This window comes from Solanum stenotomum, chromosome 4 (assembly GCF_019186545.1).
Source record: "Solanum stenotomum isolate F172 chromosome 4, ASM1918654v1, whole genome shotgun sequence".
NCBI lineage: Eukaryota > Viridiplantae > Streptophyta > Magnoliopsida > Solanales > Solanaceae > Solanum > Solanum stenotomum.
In genome coordinates this window covers 8,913,547-8,920,847 of record NC_064285.1, presented here as the reverse complement: position 1 = coordinate 8,920,847, position 7,301 = coordinate 8,913,547, and the positions used below count along the sequence as shown (strand labels likewise).

The 7,301-nt window shown below is 31.4% G+C and overlaps 1 protein-coding gene and 1 pseudogene across 1 annotated transcript in view; one reads left to right on the top strand and one right to left on the bottom strand.

Moving 5' to 3' along the window:
* Positions 1-7,301, bottom strand: part of LOC125863201 (mitochondrial import inner membrane translocase subunit TIM23-1-like) — an 87,594-nt gene that overhangs the window by 72,198 nt on the left and 8,095 nt on the right. The gene's annotated exons all lie outside the window — the stretch shown is intronic.
* Positions 1,739-4,500, top strand: LOC125861250 (receptor-like protein 9DC3; annotated as a pseudogene).

Here is a 7,301-nt window from a genome sequence, read left to right as displayed (position 1 = left end):
GTTAATATGAAAGTGATGATATGGTTGTTGATGAAAATGATGAACAATCGGCTCAGGGTAACAAAATCATGTGTTTTGTCTACTTCACGATGTATGGAATGATGCTTGTTGCACTCACTCCAAACTATCACATTGCTCCAGTGTCACGGACACTACTTGTTATTTGTTGCAACGAAGATCCAATTGACTTGTAATACAATTTTATGGTTAGTTTTGATAATTTTTAAAACTTATGGGTATAAATCATATTTTTCTAAAAAGTGAAATATGCTTTCTAAATACTATATATGATCAAAAACATGATGAAATTCCACTTAAATAATATTTGTCAAAAATATTTGGAAATCTATAACCAAACGTTAGCTAACTCAACTTTCTTCTCTCAAAACAAAAAACTCTTGTGGTAAAAATATGTATAAACAACAATCATACTTGGGCCATATAGGAGGAAGCATAAAAAGTAAATCTTAATTTTCCCAATGTGGGGTTACGTGTGAAGAAGGATAACATTTATTTGAATATTACCAATTAGCTTTGTTATTTGTGGCCTTGTTTGCATAGTACTCCCTCCGTCCCTTTTTAGTTATCCACTTTAGAAATGGCACACAGATTAAGGCAACAATGATTAGCACAGTAAAGTTACAATTTTATCCTTATGACAACTTTTCACTTCAAAATTACAACCACTTATTTGAATTCAAGTTAAATAAATTGGAGGGAAACAACATACACTTTTACAATTTTCAAGAAGTGTAAATAAGGGTATAATAGGAAAAAATTTGTTGTTCTTTCTTGATTTGTCAAAATGGACAACTAAATAGGGACAACTAAAAAAGGAAATATAGACAAGTAAATAGGGACGGAGGGAGTATTATTATTTTCTGTACTTGACTTTTTCTAGGACTCTTACGTGATTTGTACGTAAATATGACAGTGCACATAGTTTTAATATAATATTATTAGAAAACCTTTCAATAGGAACTCTGAAAGTTGGCGCGTTAGTGATTTTCTTTTCTTTTTTCTTACTTTCTTGAGAGATTGGATTTGGTCTTGAACAAGAAAAAATAAAAAAATAAATTATTTTCTTAGACGAATTGACACGGCCGGCCGATATAATGTCAATTCAGATCCCACGATGGAAATAATCTTTATAACCATACAATTTAACTAGAAAAAAGATTTTACGATAGAAATAATCTTTTATAACCATACAATTTAACTAGGAAAAAGATCTCACAATAGAAATAATCTTCTATAACCATACAGTTTAACTAGGAAAATAATCTTTTTAAATCTCTTATGTATAACATAATCTCTCATTAAAAAAAAACATAAAACTATACATAATCTCTCATTAAAAAAAATATAAAACTAAATATAAATTTGTGAAGGGATGCAAAAATAAATCTCCCCATCCCACAAAAGACAATTTATATCTTTAGACAAATTAAATTAAATACAAAATTAGGGAGACCAATGACTAGACACGTTTGAAAGTTATAATGTTTTCCTAGCTACTTATTTGGCATCATATGCTTGACTAAATCCTTTTTTTTGTTTTGGCAAGATATGGACAATCTAATAGAGACAAGACAGATATGACAATAACAAATTAACAATTATATGTCATTGACTAGCAAGACCATAAAGAAAAGTTTTCTACAATATAAATGTGTAACACTGCAAAAGTTCATCAAAAGAAAAAATTAAATCAAACAAAATCTCTTATCAATATTTTATGATGGTTACCAAAATATTTTCAAAATTTCAGTTTCTCAATCTCTTATGTCTCTTTACGGTTACTTTTGCTTCCACTGAGGAAGCAATTGCCCTCCTAAAATGGAAAGCAACTTTCAAGAACCAGAATAATTCCTTATTGGCTTCATGGACACAAAATTCGAATGCATGCAGGGATTGGTATGGAGTTACATGCTTTAATGGTAAGGTAAACAAGTTGGATATTAGAGCTGTTAATGTCATCGGTACACTCTATGATTTCCCATTTTCAACTCTCCCTTTTCTTGAATATGTTGATCTTAGCATGAACAATCTCTCTGGAGTCATCCCACCTCATATTGGTAATCTCACTAATCTTGTCTATCTTGACTTGCACACCAATCACATTTCAGGCACAATCCCACCACAAATCGGTTCACTAGCCAAGCTTCATACCATTTACATCTATGACAACCTTTTAAATGGTTCTATTCCTTCCTCATTGGGCAATTTAACCAACTTGTCTATTTTGTATATTTATCAAAATAATCTTTTTGGCTCTATTCCTATGGAAATAGGTGACCTAAGGTCCCTTGCTTATCTAGGTTTGAGTACTAATTCTCTTAATGGTTCTATTCCCGCTTCATTGGGAAATTTGACCAGCTTGTCTAGTTTGTATCTTCATGAGAATCATCTTTCTGGCTCAATTCCTGAAGAAATAGGTTATCTAAGGACTCTTGATATCCTACAATTGTCTAATAATTTTCTTACTGGTTCTATTCCTACTTCGTTTGGTAATTTGACCAGCTTGTCTTCTTTGAGTCTTTATAAGAATAATCTCTCGGGTTTCATTCCTGAAGAAATAAGTTACTTATCATCTCTTACTAAGCTAGATTTAAGTATTAACTCTCTTAATGGTTCTATTCATGCTTCATTGGGTAATTTGACCAACTTGTCTTTTTTAGGTCTCTTTCAAAATAACTTTTCTGGCTCTATTCCCAAAGAAATAGGTAACCTAAGGTCTCTTAGTGAACTAATTTTGGGTAAAAACTCTCTTAATGGTCCTATTCCTGTTTCATTGGGAAACTTGACCAGCTTGATCTCCTTGAATCTTCGTGAGAATCACCTTTCTAGCTCGATTCCTGAAGAAATAGGCTACCTAAGGAATCTTAGTTATTTAGATTTGTCTACTAATTTTCTTAGTGGTTCTATTCCTCCTTCATTGGGGAACTTGAATGGCTTGTATCTTTTGTCTCTTTATGCTAACAACCTTTCTGGTTATGTTCCAAGTGAGTTGGGGAATATAGGAAGACTTGTTACTATGTATTTAAATATTAATCAACTCATTGGTCCAATTCCGGATTCCTTTGGCAACTTGAGAAACTTGCAATGGATGTATCTCCACAACAACAATCTCACTGAGAAAATTCCTTCATCTTTCTGCAATTTGATTAAATTGGAAGTGGTGTATTTGGGGAGAAACAACTTCCGCAATGTCTAGTTAATATCAGTGGACTCCAGGTATTAAAAATAGAAGATAATAATCTCGGTGAAGATATCCCTTTGTCTATTTGCAATCTAACATCACTAAGGATTTTAGATTTGGGTAGAAACAATTTGAAGGGAGCAATTCCACAATGTTTTGACAACATGGGTGGTCATCTTGAGGTTTTGGATATCCACCAAAACAATCTTTATGGGACTCTTCCAGAAATTTTTAGTAATGGAAGTGTACTCAGAAGCTTAGACTTGCATGACAATGAATTAGAAGGAAAAATTCCCCGATCTTTAGCCAATTGCAAAAACTTGGAAATTCTTGATTTTGGAGACAATCACTTCAACGACACATTTCCAATATGGTTTGAAGTTTTGCCAAATCTGAAAGTTTTAAGCTTGAGATCGAACAAATTGCATGGGCCAATTAGAGCTTTAAGTAATGAAAACATGTTTTTTGAGCTTCGAATCATAGATCTTTCTTACAATGCTTTCACAGGAAACTTGTCGACTAGTCTATTTCAAAAATTCAAAGCCATGAGGACAATTGATCAAACAGCGAAGGTACCGACATATCTTGGTAAATCTGGAGAGAGAGATTACAATGATTCTATAACAATTTCAACTAAAGGAATGGAGTATGAACTGGATAGAATTTCGACAATTCTCAAGACTATTGATTTTTCAAGTAACAAATTTGAAGGACATATTCCAAGTAATCTCGGAGATCTCATTGCACTCCGGGTGTTAAATTTGTCTCATAATAGATTGCAAGGTAATATACCGTCATCACTTGGAAGTTTATCTTTAGTCGAATCATTGGATCTTTCATTTAACCAGCTTTCGGGAGAGATACCACAACAACTTGTTGGTATGACATTTCTTTCATTATTAAATCTCTCTCACAATCATCTCCAAGGATGCATTCCTCAAGGACATCAATTTGCTACATTTCAAAATAATTCGTATGACGGTAATGATGGATTACAAGGATTCCCTCTTTCGAAAGGTTGTGGAAGTAATTGGACACCAGAGACAAATAATGGAGATTATGAGCCAGATGATGAAGAAAGCAATTCTGAATTTCTGAATGATTTTTGGAAAGCTGCTCTTATGGGATATGGAAGTGGGCTATGCATTGGATTATCCATAATATATTTCATGATCTCAACTGGAAATCTGAAATGGCTTGCAAGAATCATTGAAGAGCTAGAACACAATATTATTATGCGACAGAGAAAGAAACAGCAAAGTCAAAGGCAAAACAAAAGAAGAAATAATCGCGTCTAGCTAGAAAAGTTAAAAATTCAGGTATAGAGGTAAGTTCTATTTTGATCTTTAGTTCATCACATTTATCTATATCTAAATTTTTCATGTTAGTTATATCAGCAACTAGGGTACATGACCGGGTTGGTTCAGGTTTTTTAAATATCAAATCAAACTATTTGTGTCGAATTTTTAAATATATAAATCAAACCAATAAAACTCGGGTTTTCCAACCTCGGGTTTTTTTGGATTTTTCAGATTTTCGGATTTTTCCGTTAAAGTATTCATACAAACATATAATTTACTTGTACTTCAAATATTTCTTTAGTTAAAACCAAACCAATCCAAATATAATAGGGTTTTTTTTTCAATACCTAACCAAGTCAAACTAAATTACTAATCGGATTTTTTTTTCTGATTTGACTCGATTTGCGGTTTGATTCGATTTTCGGTTAGATTTTATGCACCCCTATCAACAACTAATTGAATGCTTACTACCAAATCAATTAAAATGAATAAATTGAGGATTTGAGTCAATGTTGGAGGGTAACTAGGAACACTATTGATACTTCTGGATGAAGAAAATGCATTTAAAAAAAATTATTACTAACTTTTTTTTGTGTAAGATAAAAGTCCGCTTGTAATTTGATTTTAATTAAAATAAAAAGTAAGACTTAACTTCTGTTTGTGTAAAGAAAAATCAGATGGTAAATAGACAAATTCCAACATGCAGGTGCTTGGAGGAGCATTTGGTGGAATGCTCATGAGAGATGCAATAATATCATATTGCAGCTTATTAGTTTTTACTTTTAGTTTCTTTTTAGTTTTTAGTTTTATAAGTAGGCCTTTTTCTTCTTCCTTTTATTAACATGGGAAAATGTAACATTATGAACTTTGATGATATATCAAGTTTATGTAATTAAGATTTTAATGTAATCAATGAATGTTGTGTGTATAGATGAAATGTATGCATTTTTTGGATTTCTAGCTACTTTTGAATAATTTAATTTGTCTATGTCTGAATTGACCTTTGAACAATTTTTGGAATTTAAGCAAAAACATGCGTTGGAGTCCCATATTAGTGTGTTCAAATGTCCTTAGTCTCCATGAGCTAGTTTTTGAAATTTAATTAGACTCAATGTCTATTTCTTTTTCATGGTATCAGAGTTACGTACACTCACCCAATTCATTGTTTTTGACATTGTTGGCTCCCCTATCTTATATTCTTCCTGCTCCGCATTAATTAGCTCTTGGGATTGAGTTAGGGCTAGTTTTTTCTTTCATCCCTTTGTATGTGAATACTCTGCATAGGCCTTTATACATGTAACAAGTATTAGATTACATCAGTTATGAACTTTGTATGTGAATACTCGACATATATATATAGGCCATAGCATATTTTTCTTTCAAATAATTATCGCAAGTGTTTGGCTCACTACTACGAAGAACCTCTTTTATATTTTGGGAGAAAGCGGTATATACCATCTGACAGAGTGTCTAGCATCTTTTTATTAGAAATTTTAAAAAATCCTCAACAGGCATAAAGAATCTAGGAGAACACTCAAGGACAATCTAATTTAGAGTATCTTAGAGATAATTTTGTTTAGAGCATTACAATGGAGTTTTGAGATTCTTTATTGTGTATATATGTTGTATAAAAATGTATAAATGAAGTAGGGGTGTACATGATTGGGTTAGTTCGGGTTTTTTAAATATCAAATCAAATCATTTGTGTCGGATTTTTAAATTTATAAACAAAAACCAAATCAATAAAACTCAGGTTTTTCAACTTCGGGTTTTTTCGGATTTTTTCGGGTTTTTCCGTTAAAGTATTCATACAAACATATAATTTACTTGTACTTCAAATATTTCTTTAGTCCTATCAAATACAACTATCTAAGATATTTCTTTAAAAAATAACACAAAATATAATATGATTAAGGGATAAGGCATAAGTACCCCCTAAACTATGACCGAAATCTCAGAGACACACATAAACTTAACTAAGGTCCTATTACCCCCCCTGAATTTATTTTTTTCGTATTTTTGTGCACCTTTTGTGCTGACATGGCACCTTCAACCACCCAAGTTGGTTGTGTTTGTACACACTCTCCCGCCACGGTGTAAATTATTATTTTTTTATTTTTTTAATTAAAAATTAATTTTTAAAAAAAAATAATTTTTTTCTTAAATTTAAAAAAAATATTAAATTTTAAATTTAAAAAAAATATTCTTATTTTCTTTATCTTGTATTTAAATTAAGTTAATACACATTTTTTACCTTATATCGAAACTTTTTTTACCTACATTCATAATTTTTTCTCTTTTATTTTTCTATTGATTTTATTTTCTTTGTCTTTCGTTTTGATTTGATTTCAAATTTAATTCCAAATGTCTTGTATTTAAAATAAGTTAATTTTGAATGAATATCAAAATAAGTGAAGAAAATCAAATAAAACATAAAAAAATTAAAACATTAAAATTAAAGGACACTTCTAGTTTTTCTTTTTTTAAAATACACATAATTTTTAAAAAATAATTAAAAGTGAAAAGATAATAAATTAATGGGAAAATGCATAAGTACCCCCCCCCCCCCAACCTATGCCCGAAATTCCAGAGACACACTTATACTATAGTAAGGNNCCCCCCCCCCCCGAACTTATTTTATAAATAATTTTCTACCACTTTTCGGCCTACGTGGTACTATCAACTAGATAGCTTGAAAAATTTGTCAACACGCGTTGGGCCAGAAGATAGTGCCACGTAGGCCGAAAAGGGGTAGAAAGTTATTTATAAAATAAGTTCGGGGGGGGGGGGGGGGGGGG